This window comes from Rhinopithecus roxellana, chromosome 9 (assembly GCF_007565055.1).
Source record: "Rhinopithecus roxellana isolate Shanxi Qingling chromosome 9, ASM756505v1, whole genome shotgun sequence".
Taxonomy (NCBI): Eukaryota; Metazoa; Chordata; class Mammalia; order Primates; family Cercopithecidae; genus Rhinopithecus; species Rhinopithecus roxellana.
In genome coordinates this window covers 103,540,995-103,567,307 of record NC_044557.1, presented here as the reverse complement: position 1 = coordinate 103,567,307, position 26,313 = coordinate 103,540,995, and the positions used below count along the sequence as shown (strand labels likewise).

General features: G+C 46.3%; 1 protein-coding gene across 4 annotated transcripts in view; it reads left to right on the top strand.

Annotated features, from left to right (window-relative positions):
* The window catches only part of ZHX2 (zinc fingers and homeoboxes 2), a 192,631-nt gene that overhangs the window by 146,273 nt on the left and 20,045 nt on the right, over window positions 1-26,313 (top strand). Inside the window, exon 3 of one of the 4 annotated variants that reach the window (XM_030937404.1) lies at window positions 16,660-16,774. The exons of 1 other annotated variant lie outside the window; for it this stretch is intronic. The gene's annotated coding sequence lies outside the window, so the exon portion shown is untranslated. Of the gene's footprint in view, window positions 1-16,659; window positions 16,817-26,313 lie in introns of all 4 variants that reach the window. 2 more of the 4 variants (XM_030937403.1, XM_030937402.1) reach the window with 2 other exon arrangements.

Below are 26,313 nucleotides of genomic sequence, written 5' to 3'. Positions count from 1 at the left end.
CTCAAAATCTAAGGTACTAGGGGTTAGGACTTTGACATATCTTTTTAGGGGGACAAAGTTCAATCCATTAAAGCTGTTGAGCAGAGATGGACTGGAGCCAAAGCCTGGCCTCGCGCAACCTCACTTCCAGTCTCTCCTGATTGCCACAGGTCGTAACGCAGGCCTGGGTCAGAGTAAGGAATCTTCTAGAATAGAAGATCCAGAGGGCAATAGTCTCAGTGCCCAGAATAAGGCTGGTGTGATATTAGGCCCTCAGGACATACTTTACTGAATGAATGATTGAATGAACCGATTGGCCAGTCAGTGAACATCTGGTGACCAGACAGAGAACAAAAGGTCCACCATACCCCATATATTGTAGCTTCTGATCTTTAAGTGGCCAGGTATTTGAGGGTCTCTGAGTTGTGGTCTCAGTTGTGTTGGGGTCTTGCAGTTATTGCTGTAGTTACTTCTGCTGCTAATAATATGGGAGAATTCACAGGTCTCTCCCCGTCCTTTGAAGTTGAGTCAGTGACATCTTGCTATTAAGAAAAATATAGGAGCAACTACATAACTTACTCTGCTGTCAGCTGTTAGAAGAACTCCTAGAGAGGAAAAGGAGGACCCCACTGAAAAGCTTACTAGTTGGCTCTACAAAAGCAGTCCCAGCATCAGCCTGACTTCTCAGCATTTGAGATTTGTGTCTTCACCCCAAGATAACTTTGGAGTATGTTAAACTGATTTGGATGGAACTTGTTACACAGTTGTGGCATGAATGACTAGTTAACTGTTCCCCTTGAAATCAAACAATTGCCAAGTGAGGTTCTTGGTAGTGTCTTGTGCAAATTGCACTAGATACCAAGAGATATGCAGCATAGAGGAGGACACGCGATGGTGTGTGATTGATCTTCCGTAACTGCTGACTGACCACCTGCTGAGCAGGCCCCAGTGCTTAGTGCTATGGAAAACACGGTGATGAACAGCACCAGGTTCTTCCCCAAAATGAGCTCTTGACCCACTAGGGGAGAGAAACACCCCTACGGTGTAACTCTAATAGATGTTACAGAGTAACAAGTTCAAACTGTGTTCTCTGCTAGTAGGGGAGGGAGTAAACAATCTGACAGAGGGAATCCAGACACACTGTTGCAGGAGAAGGGATATGAGTGAGGGTTTGAAGATACCCTAGAGGCTGGCCTTTGATAGGAAGATTTTGGAGAGAGGGCTGGTTCAGGCAGAGAACAGCTCAAGCAAAGCCTAGAGGTGGAGGAGGGCAGAGCAGGTTCCAAAATAGCCAGCACACACTGGGTGAATCAGAAGTCCAGGTTCTCTAAGCAGGGCTTTGAAGACGAAACGGAGGAACTTGGACAATATTCGGGGAGCGCTAGGGAGCCAGGGAACTGTTTTCCCTGGCTCCCTAGGGAAGGGTTAAGAGAAGGGAGTGGTGTGTTTCAATAGATCGCAGGGACAGAGTGGAAGGTTGATTGGGAGGCCATTGTGACTGCAGGTAGAGAAGAGGACATGGGACACAGGCGGGGACACACACCAGAAATGGACTTTCTGGTGACGGCTTAAGTGAGATGACAGCCCAGATTTACAAACCCACCTAACAGAGGAACCAATGGGAATAACCTCTCCTATCGGTGTCCTTCACAGAAGCCACACACATGCGCCCCAGCTCGGATCTCCTGGGAAGTGACTGGCCTGAGACCAGTGCTTCTTAAGCTGGGCTGCTCCCTGGAACTGTCCAGGAGCTTTAAAAATATGTATAAATGCCTGGGCCCTACCTACAGAGAAACTATCTTGATTGGTATGGGGTGAGGCCTGAGCACTGGGGTATTTAAAAGCTCCTCTGCTGATGCCAGTGTGGAACAAGGGTTGAGGGCTTTGCCTGGAGAAATGTCTTCCTGTTAAAGGCAAGCTGTCTGGCTGCTGTCAGTTTGCCATTAGATATTAATTTGTGTGGTTCCTTAATTAAAGGCATTAATTTGTGTGGTTCCTTAATTAAAGGCTATGTCCCACACTAGATAGTAAACTCCCTGAGTATAGGAATTGTAATACCTTCCTGTGACTGCTGTAACTGAGCCTTTAAAAGGCCATTTTGTCGTTCTGTCAAGCCAGCTGCTTCAGGACAATGGGGAATGTGGGAAGACCAGAGAGTTCCACTGCCCATCACTGCACTGTAGTTGCAGTTGTTCACTGTCAGGTGGTGAGTGCAGATATGAACCATCTGGAAGCCAGGCCCCAGTGTGTTTTCTTCCTCATTCAGCTGGTCCTAGGGAACTCCTTACGAGGCACAGGCATCAGCAGGGCCACACTCACTGAGAAGCTCTGGGGAACATCTGTTTCCCTGTCTTGCCAGCATCTAGGGCTACATTCCCTGCATTCCTTGGCTCACAGCCCCTTCCTCTGTCTTCAGTGCTAGTGTATAGCATCTTCTCTCTGACTCCTCTTAGCCCTGCTGCTGTCACGTGGCCTTCTGCTCTTCTGTCTGGAATCTCCCTCTGCCTCTCTCTTAGAAAGACATTGAGGATGGCATTTAGGGCCCACCCAGATCATCCAGAATGATCTCCCCACCTCAAGATCCTTAACTTCATCACAGCTGCAGTATAAGATAACATCTTTTTTTGGCATATAAGATAGCATTCACAGGTTCCAGGGGTTAGGACCTGGTGTCTTTTGGAGGACCACGATGCAGCCCATCACAGGGATTATGTGTTTTCTTTGTAGCCTCACAAGCTAGTACAGCACCTGGGACTGGGTTAGCTGGTGACATAGAGAATGAATCGATAAATAGTGTTGTATTAGTCTGTTCTCAGGCTGCTAATAAAGACATACCCCAGGCAGGGTACAGTGACTCATGCCTGTAATCCCAGCACTTTGGGAGGCTGAGACAGGCGGATCACTTGAGGTCAGGCGTTCGAGACCAGCCTAGCCAACATTTTGTATTTTACAAAAATTAGCCGGACGTAGTGGCATATGTCTGTAATCCCAGATACTTGGGAGGCTGAGGCAAGAGAATCGCTTGAACCGGGGAGGCAGAGGTTGCAGTGAGCTAAGATTGTGCCACTGCACTCTACTGGGTAACAGAGTGAGACTACATCTTAAAAAAAAAAAAAAAAACCCAAAACTGGGTAATTTATAAAGGAAAGAGGTTTAGTTGACTCACAGTTCCACATGACTGGGGAGGCCTCACAATCATGGTGAAAGAGCAAGGGACATCTTACATGGCAGCAGGCAGGAGAGCTTGTGCAGGGGAACTCCCCTTTATAAAACCATCAGATCTCATGAGACTCATTCACTATCACAAGAATAGAACGGGAAAGACCCACCCCCATGATTCAGTTACCTCCCACCGGGTCCCTCCCATGACACACACGTGGGAATTATGGGAGCTACAATTCAAGATGAGATTTGGGTGGAGACAGAGCCAAACCATATTGGCAGATAAAGATCCCATTGCATTAGAAATCAAACTCATAGGAATCCAGAAAGAGCACTGGAGGCAAGCTAGGGAACACCAGGCACAGGGGGATTTAACTTGGTGGCTTCTGAAATGCTTATCAATTTGCGCCACTCTCCATTGCCCTCAGGGTAAACACTACTGAGTTCCTGCTTCCCCTCTCCTCTCACCACTTTCATAAAGTTCCATACTGCCCCTAAAATTGGCCCTAGCACACTTGCATTATCAGTACTTCTGTTTTCTTTTTCTCCACTAGACTTCAGCTTCAAGAGGACAGCTCCAAGCCAGGCTCCATCTCATGTATCTCCCCCACTCCCACCAGGACAGAAGCTGGCACTTAATGGGTGCTCAAATATCTGTTAGATGAATAGAGGAACCACTCATGAGTGGATAAGAAGCCAACAACCTTGCTTTTGAGAATACTGGCTTATCGGGGGAAACTGGATTGTTTTGTTCACTACTGTGTCCCCAGTGCCTACACCAGGGGTCTGGCTGACAAATCATCAAAAAATATTTGGCAGGGAGAAGTAGGGGACATTCAAAGAGCCTGTGGGTCTTGGGGCAGAATGTTCAGGGAGAAGAGTGTGTGAGGTTTGGGAAGAGCCTTGGAATTATGTCTTGGGAGATGAGTTGGGATAGAATTCAATGAGAATGGGGAGCCAGCACAGATCATTACTGAAAGAAGAGATGAGTACGATCAGAGATTTAGGGGAGATTTGCCTGGCGGCAGGCACAGGGCAAATTGGGATGGAGAGACTTGGGAAGGAAGGAAAGTCATTTGATTCCCATAATCTAGGCAAGGTGTCAGGATGGCTGGGACTAGTGTGGAGTCATCTGGAATGTTACGAACAAATGACGACAGAGCTTGGATTCAGATTATAGGAGATAAACCAACTCATGAGCTAAGGCCTCACACCCTGGGCCAGCAGGGGGTATCTGAGGTGACTCTTGTGTTTGCCAACCTGAGTGACAAAGCTTGGTGCCCCTACAGGTTTGGGAAAGGAAATGAGGAAGCCAGGTGATCATCTTGACTTGGGACAAGGTGGGTTTTACATAAAGATAGGACATCCTATTGTTTTTATTGTGGTTGTTACAATTACTATCATTATTATCTTGTTGGTTAACATTATTGAATATTTCCTATATACCAAGTGGCGTTGTGCACTTTTCTTCAATCAATATTATTTGATTCCACAGCAATCTTGTGTTAGTCTCTATTATCTCCATGATACAGATGAGAAAACTGAGATTTTCTTTTACTTCTGAAATGCGCTTTCCCTCAAACAAGCTAGTTGTTACAACATTTTTCTACCACCACCCATGGGACACCAGGCGCACTTACTTTTTCATTTATTTCCCTGCATGCCTGCTCCTTGACCAGACTTGCTCATTCCATCAGCCAAGAAGTAACCCCACTTCTCATTTGTGTGTAGGGTTTTGCTTCTCCATATCTGTATATGTCTTTTATTTTGGCCAAGCTTCCTTACCCAGGGTCATTGCATCTTGGAACATTAGGACTGACAGTTGAATCCCAGCACTTTGGGAGGCCGAGGCGGGCAGATCATTTGAGGTCAGGAGTTCAAGACCTGGCTGACCAACATGGAAACACCCTGTGTCTACTAAACCTACAAAAAGTTAGCCAAGCATGGTGGTGCATGCCTGTAATGCTAGCTACTTGGGAGGCTGAGGCATGAAAAAACTTGAACCCAGGAAGCAGAGGTTGCAGTGAGCCAAGATTGTGCAACTGTGCTCCAGCCTGGACAACAGTGAGACCATGTCAATAAATAAATAAATAAATAAATAAATAAATAAATAAATAAAAAGACAGTTGTTGGGAATTCCTCTGGAAAAGGATAATGCAAATCACAAAGACATGGCTTTCATGTCTGAAAAAATCCACTGAACATTATTTTGTTTCTTGTTCTTACATACCCGTAGCCCACACTCAGTCTCAAAATCTATGGAGTACAGAGGTTACCAGTATAAATCCAACTCTGTGACTTTGTGGGAAGCTATGGCTGCCACATCGCTTTTGAAATTGACTAATGTGTTCTTGCACCTAATGGGGAACCAGAGGGGCCAAAGAAGGATCTAGTTTTGGTCCCCACCTTAATTCAGCAGGCCGGCTCCATGCTGTAGCTCTTGTTTGTGCAACAGGAAGGTAACGGTCTTCCCATTACCTTCTTCTAAAACCCGGAAGGTAACAGCACAGAATGGGTGTAATGAAGGCTCTGAGACAGATGGCTGAGGAAACCTCTCTTCAGCCTCAGCAACTTCAGGGGAAAATAGAGGTCCTAGCATTTCCTGCTCTGCCTCCTCAGGGCTAAGAGGCTCCTGCAAGAGGATGCATGTAAAAATGTTTTGTGGGCTGTCATGCACACTCAGGACCTGAGGGATACTTATTACCATCAGCAGCATCACCATGGTCATTACTGGTGCAGAGGCGGTGGAGAGGACTGTTGGCAAAAACAAGCAGCCTGGTGACTTTCTACAAAAGAGCAACAGTTTACAGAATTGCTTAGAAATGTGAAAGAGGAATTGTGGAAGAAGGACAGCCCCCACAGGTTCTTTCTCAAGTGTAAATTAAAAATCACGCCTCTTTAGAACCCTTCCACACTGGACAGACTTGGTAAGAATTTTGCCTCCATGGTGAAGGTGATCCTACAAAGGACCTTCTCTTCCCACCTTTTGGTACATCCCACACGTGTCCTGAGTGACTTTTTTTTTTTTTTTTTTTGAGATGGAGTCTTGCTCTGTCACCCAAATAGCTGGGATTACAGGCACCTGCCACCACGCCTGGCTAATATTAATTTTTTTTTTTTCAGTAGAGATAGGGTTTCACCATGTTGGCCAGGATGGCCTCAAATCCTTACCTCAGGTGATCTGACTGCCTCGGTCTCCCAAAGTGCTGGGAATAGAGGTGTGAGCCACTGTGTCCAGCCTGAGAGACCGTCTAAAAGATGGAGGATGGGGGTGCTGGGAATATTGTCAGACCCCTGGGAAGTAGGGGGACTGGCTGGCACACTGGCACCCACCAGTTGTTGGTCCATCCACCACGACATCACACCAGGAAGGTCAACCAGAACCATCCCTTTTTCGACCCAAAGTTGGTCCTGGTGTTATCATAGGAGGCCTCCCTGGCCTGAGGGCTGTTCCAGGTCCAGATAGGGCACGTCTTCCACTAGGCTGTCAGAGGTCACCTGCCAGTAACCCCCTAGCCTATGTACCTTTGCGTGGGCCATGATACCTCTCTGATCCTTATAAAATGAGTGAGGCTCAACAACATCAGGTCCAGACTTGCAGCCATAATTCGCCTGGCCTTCACCCTGCCTGACCGAAGCTGTTTTGTTGTGTTAGGACACAGTCGTGCATGAGGCTCCCTGCCTGCAGCCTCCAGGAGTCACGAGTATTATGCAGGGCTCGTACACTGTTGCCTGCGTGGGAAGGGCCAGAGTTTGTGCAATAGGCCTCGTGTTTCTTCCCATTAGCCTTAGGCCTGCAGAAGAACCTACTACAGGACACTCATCTCATATAAGACTGAAGACAGGACAGAAAGAAGAAAGAGAGAGAGAGAGGGGGGAGAGAGCAGGTAGATAATGGTGCACTCCTTATGTCATCTGATCCTCATTACAGCCCTAGGAAATAAAAAGAAAAATATCTATTAGTTCAGCTTAAAGACAGATTTAGCTCCAGCAGCTTCAAAGTAAGATCCTTCACCTCCCAAAGCAGAGGTTCTACACAGGGGTGTGTAGCCGAGGGTATAAGTCACGTATGTACCCCGTCATTACACGCTGCGGTGTCAGAGTCTTCAGGAGGTTCTCACTCCAGCTGCCCATTGGGATCGCCCAGGGAACTTCAAAACCTACCGATACCTTGCCCTACCCCAAGATTCTGATGTAATTGGTCTAGGATGTGGCTTGAGCACCAGAATATTTAAGCAGATGTGATTTCTGATTTTAAAATATCTTTCTGGAGGATTAATGAATGGGAGAAGGAAATGAGCAGGGGCCCAAGAGAAACCAGGCAGGAGGCCTAGATGAGAGATGATGGTGCCTTGGATCGGGGTAGTCACAGTGGGAAATGAGAGCACTAGATGAAATGTGGACCTGATTTGGAGGTGGCATGGATGGTATGAGCTGGTGCGTGTCTCTCTAAAGACTAGCGTTTTCAAATGTGGAGCAGAGGCAGTCATCATCCTAACTGTGGCAATTTTGTGGAAACTGAGAACAACAGCAGATCTTGGCCTTCTGAATCTTATGGGTTCGGGCTGGGAGTTCTAGCTCACTAGGTTCTAGTTCATTCCCAGGAAACAGCAGCTCAGCTTCTCCAGGGCTGCTGGAGGAGCTTCCTAAGACGTGGAGCGAGAGGAACGACACAGGCTGCAAATCGAGCTCAGCTTGACCACTGTATTAGTTTCCAATGGCCGCTGTTAGAAATTACCACAACCTTAGTGGCTTAAAGCACCACGCATTTATTCTCTTAAATTTCTGGAGATCAGATGTCAAACATCAGATGCACTGAGCTGAAGTCAAGGTATTGGCAGGCTGACTCCTTCTAGAGTCTTTGGGGAGAATCTGTTTCCTTGCCTTCTCCAGCCTCTGGTGTTCACCTGTGTTCCTTCTCCATCTTCAAAGCGCATCACACCAGCGTGTGCTTCCATAATCACATTGCCTTCTCCTTTGTAGTCAAAACTCCTGCCTCCAGAATCGCCTGAATCCAGGAGGCGGAGGTTGCAGTGAGCTGACATCATGCCATTGCACTCCAGCCTGGGTGACAAGAGTGAAACTCCATCTCAAAAAGAAACCTCCTGTCTCCCTCTCATAAGGACACCTGTGGTTACATTTAGGGCCCACATGGGGAATCCAGGATAATCTCTCCATCTCAAGATCCTTAATCACACCGTCAAAGTCCCTTTTCACATCATCCAAATCCCTTTTGCCGTACAAAGTAAGATTCTCAGATTCCAGGAATTAGGACTTGGATATCTTTGAGGACCATTTTTCAGCCTACCACACCCTGGGTCCTGTGCAAAGAGATGCCGAAACACAGCCTCTCGATGTGGTTTGCATCTGAGTGGTTTTTGTCTGGGATTTAACTGGCTTCAGTGAATGGCTTTGTGGAGGACATTCTATCACAGAATAAGAGTAAACCTTCACCCTTTATCCAAGGCTTTGAGATAAAGGGAAGTCTCTTCGAGGTAGAGATGAAAGGGGTTCAAGGGAAAGCTGCAAAAGGTGTCCTGGAGGCGGGGATGGAGGGTAGAATGGAGAAAGATCTGACAGACAGAATCTCAGAACTGCTGAAAAGCCGTGTCTCGCCCTGATCCGTGCCTGGGGAGCAGAGAAATCTCATTCCTCTCCCGGCTCCAGGAAGATGGAGTGTGCACGAATCACCCACGAGGAAGGAAATGAAAAGGTGACGCCAGGAATTGTCAATATTATAAATCCCTGTAGTCTCACAGCCTCTCTAAATGTTTTGATAGCAGAATTTGATGGATTGTAAATCAGAGCAGGCTTGTCTTAAACATTTGATAGTGCCTTATTTATTTACGTATGTGACACATAAAACCAGAATTGATTCTTTCTTCTTTCTGTCTTACCAAGATATTTTTTTCTGCTTTCAGAAACGCATCACTTTTCTCTTAGCCCTGGTTTTCCGTGTTTGTGGGCGTGTAGGTGTGTGTGCTTATACATGGTGGCAGCTATTATGATTCTTTCCACACAGAGAAAGACTACTTTGCCTGGGAGAAGACTATAGCATCAGGAATTAACTGAAAAATAATAAAGCTACTTTGCTTCAAAATATGTCTTAATCTTACTGCTTAAAAAAAAAAAACAAGATTATTGTTCAGAGAAAGAGGGAGAGTAATGGTGTTACAATGTGATCGATTTATGATTTAAAACAGGTAGATACACATACAAAGACAATTTCCTGACTTTCCTGGCTCAGGATGTAGAGTCATGAGTTACCTCCATCTCCTCAAATGGATCGAATTAGCCTCATTATCATACTCTTTCTCACACACTAATTTCAGGTTTACAATACATCTAGGTCTGGGCACAATGGCCCACGCCTGTAATCCCAGCACTTTGGGAAGCCAAGGCGGGAGGATCACTTGAGCTCAGGAGTTCAAGACCAGCCTGGGCAACATAGTGAGACTTTGGCTACATTAATTAATTAATTAATCAATCAATCTATTGGGGTTGCCCTTGAGTCATCATAAACATTGCTGCCATTTATTGCACATTTGCAGGTACCTGACACTATAATGGAGTCTTTACAAGCGTTATACCATTTAATCCTCATACCCCTATGAGGTGGTCATTAGCTCCAGATACATTTATTTATTATAAATAAATAAACCAAATCTAGAAGCCATGTAGCTTGCCAACCTCCTACAACTGGAAGTGTTGGATAGAGCTGCAATTCAAACCATTCTGTACTGATTCTAAAACTAATGGACTTACCCACTCAACTGACGTCTCAAGAATCAGTGCAGTCTAAAACACCCTGACCTTGACATTGAAAACCGACAGCCACCTCTGGAAGACACTTCACTCACCTGCCCAGACAGGCCACAAACACCTTGTAATGGTGGTGAAGGTCCTCTCACCGTACTTATATTCTGTTCCTTCCCAAATCTTGTGGTTGACCTTGACTAATGAATAGCGCAGGTCACCTCTAAGAGTCTTCCCACTCCAGTGCCCCATGGACCTTATTGATTCTGGCTTTTCTCCATCAGCTTCTCCCATCAAAGATGGAGCATGGCATTTGGGTGCAAAGTTCTGTTTTATTTATTTATTTATTTATTTATTTATTTATTTATTGAGATGAAGTTTCGCTCTTGTTGCCCAGGCTAAAGTGCAATGGCACGATCTCAGCTCACTGCAATCTCTGCCTCCCAAGTTCAAGCAATTCTTCTGCCTCAGCCTCCCAAGTAGCTGGGATTACAGGCATGTACCACCATGCCCGGCTAATTTTGTATTTTTAGTAGAGATGGGGTTTCACCACATTGGCCAGGCTGGTCTTGAACTCCTGACCTCAGGTAATCCACCCTCCTCGGCCTCCCAAAGTGCTGGGATTATAGGCGTGAGCCACCACACCCAGCCTCAAAGTTCTTTTTATAAGCTGTCAAGACAGTGCATCATTTTGACTACTTCAAAAAGCCGTGTGCTACAGTTTTTTTATCCACTTTATAACAACTATTATTTGGGATTAAAATTTCTTCTAATATTTGATCTGGGCTCACAGATGACTTTTTCCTCTCTCTCTCTCTTTTTTTTAAATCTGTTTGAAGCTCTTATCTCATATTTATCTCTTCCTGAATTGTCTTAAGTAGGAGAAAGAAAAATTTATTTCCATTATAAAACCATTGAGGAGCTTTGTTTTCATGTTGAAAAGGGAAAAGTACATTTCAGTGAAGCTTTTTAAGACTTTTCAAAAAAGTATCTTTGGGGAGAATGTGAATTTTAAATAATAACTGAATAATTTGAAAAGTATTTGCAGTGAACATAAAATTGTCACAGGTCACCAGTGAGCCTTCTCCTCTGTTTTCACTGCCACTCACGAGTGTCTCAAGACTGTTCCTCACATGTAGATCTCAGCTGAGATACCCTCTCCTCAAAGCGGCTTTCCCTGATTATACCCTTGAGAGTAACTTTTGTTTTTTTGAGATGGAGTCTTGCTCTGTCGCCCAGGCTGGAGTGCAGTGGCGCAATCTCGGCTCACCGCAAGCTCCGCCTCCCAGGTTCATGCCATTCTCCTGCTTCAGCCTCCTGAGTAGCTGGGACTACAGGCACCCGCCACCACGCCCGGCTAATTTTTTGCATTTTTAGTAGAGACAGGGTTTCACCGTGTTAGCCAGGATGGTCTCAATCTCCTGACCTCATGATTTGCCCATCTCAGCCTCCCAAAGTGCTGGGATTACAGGCTGACCCATCGTGCCTGGCCAAAAGTAACTTTTTTGTCACCATCACATCATTTTTAAAACCTCTCTGCATAGCAATTACCACTATAAGTTATTTGTTTCCTGGTTACTTTCTGTCTCCCCTCCTAGATGGTGGACTCCTTGAAGGCAAGATTCTTATACCTTATTCCCTGAGTATCTAAGGCAGCGCCTGGCACATAGCAGGCACTCGAGAATGAATGAATGAACGAACGAACGAACAAATGAATGCCTGAGCTATGCTATGTTTATATTTCTATTTCTAAAAAAAAAAAAAGGCTGGGCGCAGTGGCTCAAGCCTGTAATCCCAGCACTTTGGGAGGCTGAGACGGGTGGATCACAAGGTCAGGAGATCGAGACCATCCTGGCTAACATGGTGAAACCCCGTCTCTACTAAAAAAATACAAAAAACTAGCTGGGTGAGGTGGCAAGCGCCTATAGTCCCAGCTACTCGGGAGGCTGAGGCAGGAGAATGGCATAAACCTGGGAAGCGGAGCTTGTAGTGAGCTGAAATCCAGCCACTGCACTCCAGCCTGGACAACAGAGCGAGACTGTCTCAAAAAAAAAAAAAAAAAAAAAAAACACACACACACAGATCTTCTGCTGTAGATCCCTTTTAAAACACCAGGAATGTTTGAGGAAGGCAACAGGGTGGTAAGATGCAGATTGCTGGCAATGAGTGCCTCTCACAGCTCACTCCCAGAATGTGCAGGGAGGTGTTGAAGACAGGGATGACGTGATCAGATTCATGTTTAGAAACATGATGTTCAGTCATGGCATCGGTTGTGAGGTATGGGGCAGTAAGCAATCTATTGCTAAAAATAAAGGCTTGAAGTTTGTGAGTGGCTTACTTTTCTTGATTGGCAAGGACTGGATAGACAAGGTTATTCCTATTAAAATGTCATCCCACTGATGTCCTGAGAATCTTTCTTAAGGAAGAGGGAATGGTGTGAGGTTAGAACCAACCCAACAAGGATGACAAGTGACCCTGAGAGAATGTTACAAATAGGCATCCCAGCAACCATGCTGTCACGGCAGGAAAAGGCTGAGAACTGCTGTTTTAGAAAGGAATGGTGGCAGCGAGGAGGCTGGCCTGAAACTGTGTCTGTCAGGATGTTTTCAGTTACAAGTGACAGAAAACCCCATCAAACTGGTTTAAACAAATTGACACCATGGAAAAATCTGTGAGTCTGTTGGACTGGGGCTCAGTGGGATTCAGTGGGACATCATCAGGACTGGTTCTCTGCATCTCTCAACTCAGCCTTCAGCTCAGCACCCAGGCATGCTCTCCTCCATCGTGGCGAGATAGCCTCTGGTGCCTCTTGGCTTCTATCCAATGCCCTTAGCAACTCCACCAGAAAGGAGCACATTCATTCTCCCAAGGGTTCCAGTAAACACTCCAGAATGGAATCCCCCTGATTCTGACTGCTCTACTTGGATCGGGCTGTTCCTTAATCACTCACTGTTCCTGGAGGCAATGATGTTCTCACTGGGCAGGACCAAGTCACATGTGCAGTGCTGGGGATTTGAAATGGGCCAGGCATGTGTAGGGGTCTTTCTCTAGAAAACTGGAATGGTCATTGCCAGAGGAGGAGGGAAAGGGCACTAGATCGGCAATGCCGGCATCCAGCCGGGGAGGCCCAGGGCTCAGGCCAGGTGTGGCACTCACTGCAGCTGTGGAGGAAAGCCCCCGAGCAGGGCCTGGGGCAGAGGAATGAAGAATTAGGAGACCTCATGGAAGCAGAGTCAGGAAGGCCTGGGGCATAGCAGACTCCAGGATGGGGAGGACGTGGAAGAGCCAGTGCAATCCCAGTTTCCAGCCCGAATGACTAAGTCGACACTGGAGCATTTGTTTGGAATAAGGAGCATTACAGAAAGATAGGGTTTGGGAAGCAGATGATGAACTCGATTCTAGATGTGTTAAATCTGAAGTCTATGTGAGAACCCCTACTCCTTCCCCCAGTGGTGATCATAGATGCACATGGCATGCACTTGAAAGAGACTCTTAAAGCCACCCGGCTCAGCTGCTGCCACGTTTCCCCTTCTCCTGGTGGGGATAAATGAGTAGACCTTGTTCTCCAAGTGGAATTGGATCATCTATCATCTGTTTTTTTTTTTTAGACTCAGTCTCACTCTGTCACCCAGGCTGGAGTGCTGTGGCACTATCTCGGTTCACTGCAACATCTGCCTCCCGGGCTCAAGTGATTCTCCCACCTCAGCCTCCTGAGTAGCTGGGATTATGGTGCCCACTACCACACCTGGCTAATTTTTGTATTTTTAGTAGAGACAGGGTTTCACCATGTTGACCAGGCCGGTCTCAAGCTCCTCCTGAACTCAAGCAATCCACCTGCCTCGGCCTTCCAAAATGCTGGGATTATAGGCATGAGCAACCGTGCCTGGCCGGATCATCTATTTTTTTATTCATGTATTATTTTTCCTGGTTTTCTTTTCTTTTTTTTTTTTTTTTTTTTTTTTGAGATGGAGTCTGGCTCTGTCACCAGGCTGGAGTGCAGTGGCGAGATCCTGGCTCACTGCAACCTCTGCCTCCCAGGTTCAAGAGATTCTCCTGCCTCAGCCTCCTGAGTAGCTGGGACAATAGGCGTGTGCCACCATGCTAATTTTTGCATTTCACCATGTTGGCCTGGCTGGTCTCGATCTCCTGACCTTGTGATCCACCTGCCTCAGCCTCCCAAAGTGCTGAGATTACAGGCGTGAGCCACCATGCCTAGCTTATGTTTCCTGGTTTTCATGAATTATTCTGACTTTGTTAAGCTTTCAGTGGAGAATGGCCACTCCAGCCTTTGTCCAGTTACGAATCATCTAGTCCCTCCTGTCTTCTTGCCAGCTGCCTGCAGCTGGGAAGGAAAGTCTGGGGCTCTGGAGAGGAGGGGCCAGGGCTAGGAAGGTTGGTTTGGTAGATATCTGCAAGGATGAGCAGATCTTTGGGATGGATGAGTTCACCAAGAAGGATGGAGAGGAGAGGGATGAGAAGAGCCAAGTGCATGGCAATGCACCCACTGAGAACAGAAAAACAGAAGAGGAAGCTGAGGGGCCGGGCATGGTGGCTCACACCTGTAATCCCAGCACTTTGGGAGGCTGAGGCAGGCGGATTGCTGGAGTTCGGGAATTTGACACCAGCCTGGGCAACATGGTGAAACACTGTCTCTACTAAAATACAAAAAAAGTAGCTAGGTATGGGGGCATGCACCTGTAGTCCAAGCTACTCAGGAGGCTGAGGCATGAAAATTGCTTGAGCCCGGGAGGCCAAGGCTACAGTGAGCTGAAATCACACCACTGCACTCCAGCCTGGGCAACAGAGCAAGACTCTGTCAAAAAAGAAGGAGAAGGAGAAGGAGAAGGATCGAGATCAAGAAGGAGCAGCCAGTACGGGTGTTTTGAGGATGACAGTTTGCCCTGCAGAGTCAGTGATGGGGGATATATTTGGCAGTTTAAGATAAAATTGTCAACAGAGCTGGGAGGGCAGAATCCACAGAGGTGAGGGGCAAAGCATGCAGTAAGAGAAGCGGTGAGCAGGTGTAATCATAAACTTCCTTTGAGAATTTTGACGGTAAAATCATTTTAACAACAGGTACCCTCTGTTGTGAGCTCCAGGCTCATCAAGGATCAGGCACAGAATCAAATATACTCAAATTAGCTCACTGGATACTCTCGGCCACCCTTTGATGTGGCTACCATTTTCATCCCCATGGTACAAACGGAAAGGCTGAGGCTTCAAAGGATTGGTGGAACTTGTCCAGGATCTCTCACCTGTGGCGTGGAACCAGACCTCGAAGGCACGTCTCTCACTCAGGAGCCTGAGCTCTTCACCTCTGCCATGGGATGAAGGAGCTGATATAATGATGTGTAGATGGTGGTGGAATCGAGCTGTCATGAGAGATTTAGCCTTGCTTTTCATGTTTGCTTTGCTTTGCTTTGTTTCCCTTTTTATGGAAACGGCAACCTGAGATGTTTGTAACCCAAAGGGAAGGGGATCCAGTGGAGGGAGACAGGAGTTGACAGAACCCATGAGTGCTGAGCTAGAGGCCTGGTAGAAGGATTAGCCTGTTAACAGGGAGACCAACTACCTCCTCCTAACCAACTGGAAAGCAAAGAGATGCTTGGAGATGGAAAAGGTGAGCTGGATCTCAGCAAGAAACAAGGCAAAATCTACTAAAACAGAGAGGCAAAGTTGGGAAATTCATATTGTAACAGTTACATAGGAAATACGAGAGGTAGGAACAAAAGATGAGTGAGAAAAAATCTCAGAGTGGCGTGACCAGGTGAGATGAGCTAGCGAAAGTGCGCAGCACCTGATATAGCGTCCGGCCGCTGAGAGGCGCTGTGGAGGAAAACAGGGTCTGATGGGAGAAGGGGTGGAGCAGTCCTTCTGAACATCAGTTTGCCAATCCCCTCACCACTCCCACTAGCTTACTAATCAAAGTCACCCTGTGATTAGTCCCAGAACATACCAGTGTCAGAGGTCTCCATTCGGGCCAGTTCTGCAGGTGAAGGATCACCCCATTTTACAGCTGCAGGAACTGAGATTGGCCATGGTGAATTAACATGCAGCATTTGGTATTCTCTGGCTTGCATGTGGGTTTGGGGGTTGTGAGGTGGGCAACAAGGCTGTGGCCAGAGAAGAGTAGACTCCTAGTAAGTGATGAAGCCGGGATTCAAACTGGGGGTGCTGGCTTCAGCCTGTGTCCCACTTCCACTGACCTGGTGGGTACTAATGCTGAGCACTGATGGAGAACAAGGCCCCTGGAGGCCAAGGCTTTTCCTGTTGAAGAGCTTTGGAATTCATTGGTTCAGAGTAAATGAGTAAATTTGGGGCTCCAGGTTCACATGGGTCGAGACCCAGTCTACCTTCTCAGGCATCAGTGGCTTACTCTGCCCCTGAGTGCTGACTACCCTGTCTGAAGCCACCACCCCATCCCACCTCTGGCAGGACACCCAGCCTCCTCTCAGGGCCCTGTGTCACCCAAATGTGTGGCGATGCTCACACGGCAGGCGGCGTGAAGTAGCTGCAGACCTCACTTCAAACTTCCATGGGCCACTGATGTAGCTTTTTTGGTTAGAAAGGATTATGTCAGCTTTCTTCCTAACAAGAGCTTTTCAGAACAGCTCGTTGAAAAAGACATCGCAATTCAATTAAAATCTTCCTCCTTTGAAAACTCCCAGAGAGGCAAGGCCACTTGGAATTTGTGAGAAATCTAATTTATAGACACAGTATCAGGAAATAGAATTGTTAACAATGAACAATTTTGTATCATAGGGATCAAGCAGCAGGCGTGGAGCCAGGATTATCTGGATTCTACCCTCTTCAGCAAGCCATTGAACCTCTCTGAGCCTCTGTTTCCTCATCTGTAAAATGGAGATCACAGCCATCGGTTGGTGTTCTGGGAATAGTAGAGATTATGCATGTAAGCCAGGTATTGTGGCTCCCACCTGTAATCCCAGCACCTTGGGAGGCTGAGGCAGGGGGATCACTTGACCCCAGGAGTTTAAAACCAGGCTGGGTAATATAATGAGACCCCTATCTCTACAATTTTAAAAAATTGTTTTAATAAGCTGGGCATGGTGGCATGTGCCTGTAGTCCCAGCTACTCAGGAGGCTGAAGTAGGAGGATCACTTGAACCCAGAAGTTTGAGGTTATAGTGAGCCATGATCATGCCACTCCACTCCAACCTGGGTGACAGAGTAAGAACCTGTCTCTAAATAGAATACAGTTTTAAAAGATTATGCATGTAAACAACATTTTAGTACTATTAGGTTTCCTTGATCAACAAACCCCGTCTTTTCTTTTTAAAAATGTGTCTGTTTGAGCAACTAAGCAATACAAAAAGTTAAAACACAGACACAGATAACAGGAAATCGCTTCTTACATCTCAGCTTTCCCAAATCACCAACCCTCTTTCTGTGGATCTTGTTTATAAAGATGTTTTATGTTATCAAGCAGCCCGCATTCTGTTTTCTTTTCCAGGATTGTACTTTTGTACAATTCTTCCCCCGTTTCTACCTCATCCTCCAAATTGTCTGTCATTCCCTTTGGGAGTATTAATACAGTATTGTACTCTTTGGCACGGCAGAGAGCTTTGGTTGTTTGTAGTTTTAGCTGCAGCATAAAAAAAAAAAAGCAGCTATGAACATTTCTGTGTCTTCATGGGACAGTGTGTTTCAGCCCAACCAGTTCTGAATTAGAAGAAGCCAAGTGATATCTTGATTCCAAAGGTAGCAAACAAGGCTGCACAGCAGTTGCGTGACTTCTGATTAAAAATATACATTCCCAGGCTCTGCACCTGGAGGCTTGGGTGTAGTAACTCTGGACTGAGGTTTGTGAATGGTATTTTTACAAAAAGCCCTCCAGGTGATGTGTGATGGTTTGGAAGCCACATTATAGGCCCAACCCCAAAATTCAAATTTGGATTTAAGATAAAATGGGGAAAAATCAGAAAACTCAGGAATTCACTCTTGGTCACCAGTGGCCTCTCAGAGGCAATTTTGTTTAACAGATGAGAAAAATGGAGACAAGAATGGAAACGGATGAGAAGAGAGCTGGGTTGCTGGAGCTCAGAGCAAAGCCCTGGCCCTCCGCTTTGTAGCATCTAATTCCTAATTCCTCCTGCCCTGCCCCCACCCACCACCATTGCCACAACATATCTACCCAGCAAAATGCCTTCTGGGTGGGTGTCATGTTGTGATTTTAAAACACAAAGGAACAATTCCTGCCCCCACCCCCTCGAAAAAGATCTACCCTTGATGAACTGAGGCAGAATCTGTTAACAGCCCTGTCAGAAGACCCCACAAAGCTAAAAGCATCCTTTTTGGTTTTGATGTCTTGACAAGATGCTTCCTTTGAAAGCTCCCAGACAGCCCTGTTATTTCTTCTGACAGCCCCAGTGAAAAGCTCTGCCATGAGACGTGGCATCCCTGTCAAAGCCCGGAGGTGTGATTCCCTGAGAGCGAGCAGCTCTTGAGCATTCCCTGGGCTCAGAGCACTGCCGCCCTCTGGATAGACCCCTGGGATCCAGGTTCTGCAGCTCCCTCTGGCTTCTGAACCCTCAAGCGCTAGAGATCCACCGCTGCAGGAGGCCTCTACAGTCTGACTCCTCACCTCCCCCAGATGCCTCCCTAGGGAGGTCAAGAGCAGAGCCATGTACCATCCTGACAGCCAGACTGTGAGCCAGCCACCTTGAGAAGTTTCCAGGGGCTGCTGTGGCAGTTTGATCCATTTTTTTCTTCTCCCAGGGACTGCAGGTCACTTGCAGGGAAAGGTCAGGAAATGCCACCACCTGTCTCTGGAACTGATGGTGGGAAGGAGAAAGAACAAAGGATACAGAGGAGGGTGCTTCTTGGGGAGCCTTACAGAGCCCTGTACCTTAAAGCTTGCCACACCTGCGTAGTAGCATCCTTACCTAGGAGCCTGTTAGAAAGGCACAGTCATGGCCAGGCGCAGTGGCTCACACCTGTAATCCCAGCACTTTGGGAGGCCGAGGTGGGTGGATCACCTGAGGTCAGGAGTTCGAGACCAGCCTGGCCAACATGGCAAAACCCCGTCTCTACTAAAAATACAAAAATTAGCCAGGCATGGTGGCACATGCCTATAATCCCAGCTACTCGGGAGGCTGAGGCAGGAGAATCGCTTGAGCCCAGAGTGTGAAGGTTGCAGTGAGCTGAGATTGCGCCACTGTACTCCAGCCTAGGCAAAAGAGCGAAATTCCATTTCAAAAAAAAAGCACAGTCCTAGGCCCTACGCCAGACACACTGAATCAGCATCTGTATTTTAGCACAATCCCAGGTCTACACATAAAGTTCATATCCCAGTTTTACTGCTCCAGGCTGTGTGACCTTGATCAAGCGCCTTAACCTCTCTGAGCCTTAGTGTCCACGTAGGGTTTCTGAGAAGTGAAACTTAGCACTTAGGATACACTAAGGCTTTGGTGAATGTTGGCTGTCATTATTGTTGGGGAATTGATTAAGGGAGAATCAGAGCTGTGACATACAAACCCCAACTGTTCAGCCATTCCGTGGTGGGGAAGAGAGGCCAAACCAAATGGGAGAAAGTTCCAGATGAAAAGTGAACAGCTCCCAGCATCTGCTTAAAGGAGAAACTTGGAGGTGGAAGGGAAGGATATCTCGGCAGCCTGGGCCTTGACCATTTCATTGGGGGTTAGCTGCGATTATTGTTCAGCTGCCTGGTTTGAGGGTTTGTTCTTCATTGATGTACCTCTTTTCCTGCCAGCCCCACCCCACACCTTGAATCCAAGACCCCTCTGTTTCCCAGACCCTGCCCAAAAGGCTTTCACCCTACCTTGCCTGCAGACCAAAATCCCAGCTCCCTGGCTCAGCATTCCAGACTCTTCGCCATCTAGCCCCAACCTAAGTTGTTCAGCCTCCTCCCTGCCTCTGCCCTCACACCCCTGCCCCTTACCTTCAGTCCTTGTCATTCCTCCGATGTTTTCCTGCCTTCTAACTTGCTCATGCTATCTGCTCAGCCTGGGAAGACTAGGTTCCTTTGATAGGAGTCACTCTCACTTTCCTCTACCTCCCAGAACTCTACTCCCCCTTTGAAGCCCTGCTTATCCAGGAGAGGCTCTGTGGTGGTGTGCCAAGAGCACAGGGTTTGGACAGACTTTGGTCAAATCCCAGCTCTGCCATGAACTAGCGGTGTGACCTTAGGTAAGACACTTACCCTCTCTGGTCTTGGTTCTTTCATCTGCAGATTGAGGGTAGTCACACCTGCTCTGCAGAGTTGTGAAGACTCACCAAGAAAGCATGGAGAATTTTCATTAATAGTAGCTATTACCATTTTATTTCTAAGAAAAGGAAAGTTACCTCCCCTGGAAAGACTTTATCTATCCTCCCCCAACCCTGCCCTATAAAATTAAGTACAGCCTCCTCTTTGTTTCACAAACTCTTTCTCCTTCTTGTATTTGCAACATCCATATGTTCCACTGTTACCTTCTCAAGGAGGAAGTCCCTGACCACCCTGCTCAAAACCACAGGTGGCCCCGCTCTACACTTTTAATGTGTTCCCTGCCTTACTCTTCCCCATGGTGAGTTCTCCACGAGCCACAATTTCTGTCCATCCACCACTGTATCCTCTGCAACTAGAACAGCATCTGGCACCACTAGATGCCCTATCAGTGTTTGTTGACTGTCTGAACCAGTCACTTTGTGTGCCATCAAAGGGTGTTTAGATGGCGGTGCCCTGCCCAACTGTTGTAGGATGAGCTATGCTCCCCTAAAATCCATATGTTGAGGTCCTAATCCCCCATGCCTCCGAATGTGACTGTATTTGGAGATAGGATAATTAAGGTAATTAATTACTCTAACTTCAAGGTTACATGAGGTCATTAGGGTGGGCCCTAATTCATTATAACTGGTGTCATTATAACAAGAGGAGTTTAGGAAACAGACTCCCACAGAGGGAAGACCTCAGAAACACACAGGAGGAAGACGGTCATCTCCAAGCCAAGGAGAGAGGCACCCGAAGAACCCAACCCTGCTGGCACCTTGATCTCAGACTTCCAGCCTCCAAAACTGTGAGAGAATAAATTCTGTTGTCTAAAGCCACCCAGTCTGCGGTATTTTGTCATGGCAGCCCTAGCAAACTAATATACCAGCTACGAACTCCTTGAGGACAGAGCTATGGTGTCTTCATCTTTGCGCCCCTAGCTGTTCCCAGGGTACTGGCTCATACTCATACTCAGTAAGCAAGGGTCTAATTGAATTGCATTCCACTTGCAACAGGGAAGGTAATGATGGAAGAAGCACCTCGTGGCGAAGGGGAGAGCCTTGCACAGACACCAGAAATGGCCTCTTTGTCATTGTCTATGTAGACTGGTCATTTCTCTTTTATATAAACCTTGTCTCTGCAAAACAAACAAACAAACAAAAAAAGGCATGTATTCCAAGGCAATTTATTCCAAGGCGTTGTTATGGTCTCATTATGGTTAGGGTTTCTTTGAGGTGCATAGCAAATGCTGCAGTGGATAAAAGGAAAACTGAGTCAAGATCAAAAACATGTAAAGGCAGCAAGGGTGTATTTGGAGCTCCGGGTTCCTTTCCATGTGACAGTGCTTGTCATACTCTCGGGTATCCCATGAGGACCAGGACTTCAGACAGAGAGGGGCAACGCAGAGAACAGCTGTCTTACCTCCCCTCCCTTCTCTTGGGAACCAGAATCTTAAACAAGTGTGCTTAGTTCTGACTTGTTCAGGCAACCTCCCGAGGGCAGGGATGTTTCTTGCTCCAGATAAGGGATGGTCTGTCTACAGCCATACTACCCTGAACGCGCCTGAAATCGTCAGACAGGGGATGCAATGATGACTGGCTGGAGTCTCCCCACTGCTGGGCCCTGGTTGGTGTAGCCCAAGAGAGAACTCCCTGCTCCCTTTAAGTGTTTTCAGGTTGGCACAGGACGTGACTGTGCCCAGTTCAGACGTGCTGAGACACTGGCCCAGGGCAAGAACCACGACTTGCAGCAGGTCTGCTGGGACACGTGGCACTCACTATGGAAGGGACTGTGTTAGAGTTTATTCTTATCATGCATTTTATGTATTCATTCACTTATTTTTTATTTTTGCTAACTTTGACCTGGGCATATCGGACCCAAAGACTTTGCTCAAAACAATTTAGCCTTCATTCCAGCAAGTACCTGGCTTCATGGTGCTGGTCCTCACCTTGCTGGTGGCTCACAGGCTTTCAAAATGACAGATGCCAACATGCTACTTCCCTTCAGACACCCAATCCCTGGTGCCAGGGTCATCCTTCTAAAGGCCATGTTTCTTGCAGATCCACCAAGAGAACCCTAAGAAATAGATTCTCAAAAGGCTCTGTGTTTTCTGAGCTCTCCTCCTTCTCTCTTTTCTTCCTTCCTCTTTTCTTCTTTTTCATCTTCTTTGGTTTGGACTCCTGGTTGCTGAATGAGTTTTAAAAGATGCTTTTATTTTCAGCCACAGTTTTTGAAACACTGAGAACCTTCCAGGCCATTTTACCGCTATTCACCTCATTTCAGGGACTCACTTGTCAACAGATTTAAATAATGCAGGATATGGGAAGTTTCGGTAAAAAAGATATTCCCTCCCCTGAGTCTGCTCCTGCCTGATGCCTTTTTTCTGCAGGAGGAAAGTGTCTTTCCCCCTCTGTTTTGAAAATTTTAACTCAAATGTCCCAAGCCCTTTGGCCAGTGGGTGCAAATTTAGCCACATTCTGCTGTGTTAATAGTACTCCCCACAGAACTGTAGAATCTCCCTTCCCTTACAGAGTTCCTCCACTCATGTAACCCCAACACACATGTTCACATGTCTGTTGTTAATTTAATTTGTTAATTTAATTTGTGATGCTGGGTGTGGTGGCTCACACCTATAATCCTAGCACTTTGGGAGATGGAGGCAAGTGGATGACTTGAGCCCAGGAGTTCGAGACCAGCCTGAGCAACAGGGTGAAATCCTATCTTTGAAAAAAAAAAAAAAAAAAATTAGTTCAGGCGTGGTGGCTTATGCATGTGGTCCCAACTTCTTGAGAGGCTAAGTCAGGAAAATCGCTTGAACTGGGAAGCAGAGGTTGCAGTGAGACAAGATTGTGCCATTGCACTCCAGCCTGGGCAACAGAGCAAGACTCCATCTCAAAAAAAAAAACCTTTCTGCCTTGATGGAGTTTCTGTTCTTGAATGGTGCTGTCCAATATGACTTCCCACCATGACAGAAATGTTCTTTGCTGTATTAGACAATAGCCACCAGCCACATTTGCTCCTTGAGCACTGGGAATGTGACTAGCATGACTGTGGTACTGAATTTTTAATCCTATTTCATTTTAATTAAACTCAAAGGCCACATGTGGCTAGTGGCTACCATATTGGGCAGAATGGTTCTGGAGGGAGATGCAAATGATGAACAAGTGGATGGAAACTTGTTCCTCTTTTAACCACAAAACATCAAAGTATGATGTCAGCTATTGAAGAGTGCCGTGAAGAAAGCCACGCAGGGTGAGGAAATGGAGAGTGCTGGGGAGGCATTATTTTGCAGAGGGGCGGCTGTCAGCAAAAGCCTCCCTGTGGGAGGATGACTTTTCAATGGAGACCTTAAAACCAAGCCACTCTCTCAGGGTGGGATGTTCTGGCAGAGGCGCTGTGAGGGGAGTGAGGTCCTGACAGAGCCACTGGAGTGTGAAGGGCGGTGGGAGAGAGGAGCCGGGGCCGGAGCTTGCCTGGTCTTGGTGGGGCCATTGCTGGAGATGAACTCTGGAGGTGTGGAAAGTATTTGAGAGGTGAGATCAAGACCTGAAGATCACAGCAGGTGGAGGCTGGAGGTGGCAGTTTAAGCATGGTCAATAAAAAGAAGCAGCTGCCCTCTTCTCTGGTTTGCCCCTGTCCTCTCCTCACTGCTGTCCGAGGAGCCTGCACCCCACTGCTGATGAATTTGACCAGTCTACACATGCCGGTGCTTTCATCTTAGAGGGGCCAGGTTCTGGGTTCACCAGTGGGGGAATGGCCCTCTCCCAAGCCCTGCTCAACTGTGTCACCTGAGCCCCTAAGCAGGTGGACGTGGGCCTAGACTCTCAGAGTTGTTTGTGAAAATAAGTTCTTCATTTCGGCCTTTATGCCTTCTCTTCAGTGGGACTCAAACCCAGGCCCGTGGGAAGTTGTTTTAGAAGCAAGGCATAAGTGCAGTACTCAATAGCTAGATCAATACACAGATTAGATAACCCAGAACCAACCCTAGTAGATACAAAATTGGTGTATGATAAAAGAGGTTGCTCAAAAATTAGTTAGAAAGGAAATAATAATGCATGCTGCTGAGATGGTTGGTAACTCTCAAGAAAAATGGTTAGAATTGTCTTACAGCTTAACCCAAGATAAATTCAATACCAGATGAGTTAAATGCAAAAATAAAGTTAAAACATTCTTAAGAAAATGTAGATGAATGTATTTCAGCTATCAAGACAGGGAATCACTTCATAAATATAAAATCACAATGGAGGAGGCTACAAGAGAAAAAAATTGGTAAATTTATTAGCTAAAAATTAAAATTTCTACATGTTAAACATTTAAAATGTATATAATATGCACAACTGAAAGACAAATGATAGGGCCAGGCATGGTGGTTCACGCCTGTAATCCTAGCACTTTGGGAGGCCGAGGCAGGCAGATCACCTGAGGTCAGAAGTTCGAGACCAGCCTGACCAACATGAAGAAACCCCATCTCTACTAAAAATACAAAATTAGCCTGGCATGATGGTGCATGCCTGTAATCCTGCTACTCGGGAGACTGAGGCAGGAGAATCATTTGAACCTGGGAAGCAGATGTGGTAAGCCAAGATCATGCCATTGTACTCCAGCCCGGGCCACAAGAGCAAAATTTTGTCTCACCAAAAAAAAAAAAAGGTAAATGATAGACTGAAGAAAGTTTTGCAACAAACTAAGTAAAGCATTAGTATTATTTATGTAAAGAGAACTCTTGCAAATTCATAATAAAATAAAAACCACAGAACATCAAAATATAAAAATGACATAAGCAGACAATTTACAAAAGAATATAAATAGTGAGCAAATCTTTGAAAACAATTAAACCTTATTGTAAATCAAGAAAAGCATACAAGCATATTAAAAGAGTTTTCTTGGCCAGGCAAGGCTTATGCCCATGATCCCAGCACTTTGGGAGACAGAAGCAGGTAGACAACTTGAGCCCAGGTGTTGGAGACCAGCCTGGACAACATGGCAAAATCCCTGGACAACATGGCAAAACCGTGTCTCTACTAAAAATAAAAATAAAATGATTAGCTGGGCATGGTGGTGTGTGCCTATAGTTCCAGCTGCTCGGGAGGCTGAGGCAGGAGGATTGCTTGAGCCCGGGAGATAGAGGTTGCAGTGAGCTAGAATTGTGCCACTGCACTCCAGCCCGGGTGACTGAGCCAGACTCTATCTCAGAAACAAACAAAAATCCAAAAAACTGTTTTTCCCTATCTAATCAGCAAGGCTTTTTAACAGTAGTATTTTACCTAGGCTGGATTGTGAATCAAGCCCTCTCATACACTACCAAAGAAAAGGCCAACTGAGGCCAATACTCTACCATATATATGGGTCAAGAGAACCACTTCTAGGCATCCATCCAAAGGTAGTTATCAGAAATAAGGATTAAGGGTATTCACTGCAGTTTTGTTGATAAGAGTCAAAAACTGGAAATAAATGTTCAACAAAAGTCCAATTGCTATAAAAAAGAATGACTTTATGTCCTTCACAGGGACATGGATGAAGCTGGAAGCCATCATTTTCAGCAAACTAACACAGGAACAGAAAACCAAACACCACATGTTCTCACTCATAAGTAGGAGCTGAACAATGAGAACACATGGACACAGGGAGGGGAACATCACACACTGGGGCCTGTCGGGGGGTGGGGACAAGGGGAGGGAGAGCATTAGGACATATACCTAATACATGCGGGGCTTAAAACCTAGATGACAGATTGATACGTGCAGCAAACCACCGTGGCACATGTACACCTATGTAACAAACCTGCACATTCTGCACATGTATCCCGGAACTTAAAATAAAATTTTACAAAAGAAGTCCAATGGCTGAACACATCATGTGTGGTATATCCCTATAATGCATGTTATTACATTGTAGGGATAGACCATGCCTGACGATTTCACCATGTGATGAAATAATGATTTTTAAAATCATCATTTTGCTCACTATTTTTGGAAATGGGAAACTGTTTAAGTGAGACGAACAATAAAACTACAATATTGGGGGGTGATTGCTTTTTTTTTTTCTTTTATACTTTTCTGCGTTTTCTGGATTTTCTATTGTGATTTTGCCTTTATGATAAGCAAAATGTTCTTATCTGTTTTCTAACGCCTGGATAAATTTCACTTGCTAGCCCTGGGGACACGTCTGACTTCCGAGGTACCGTATCTAAA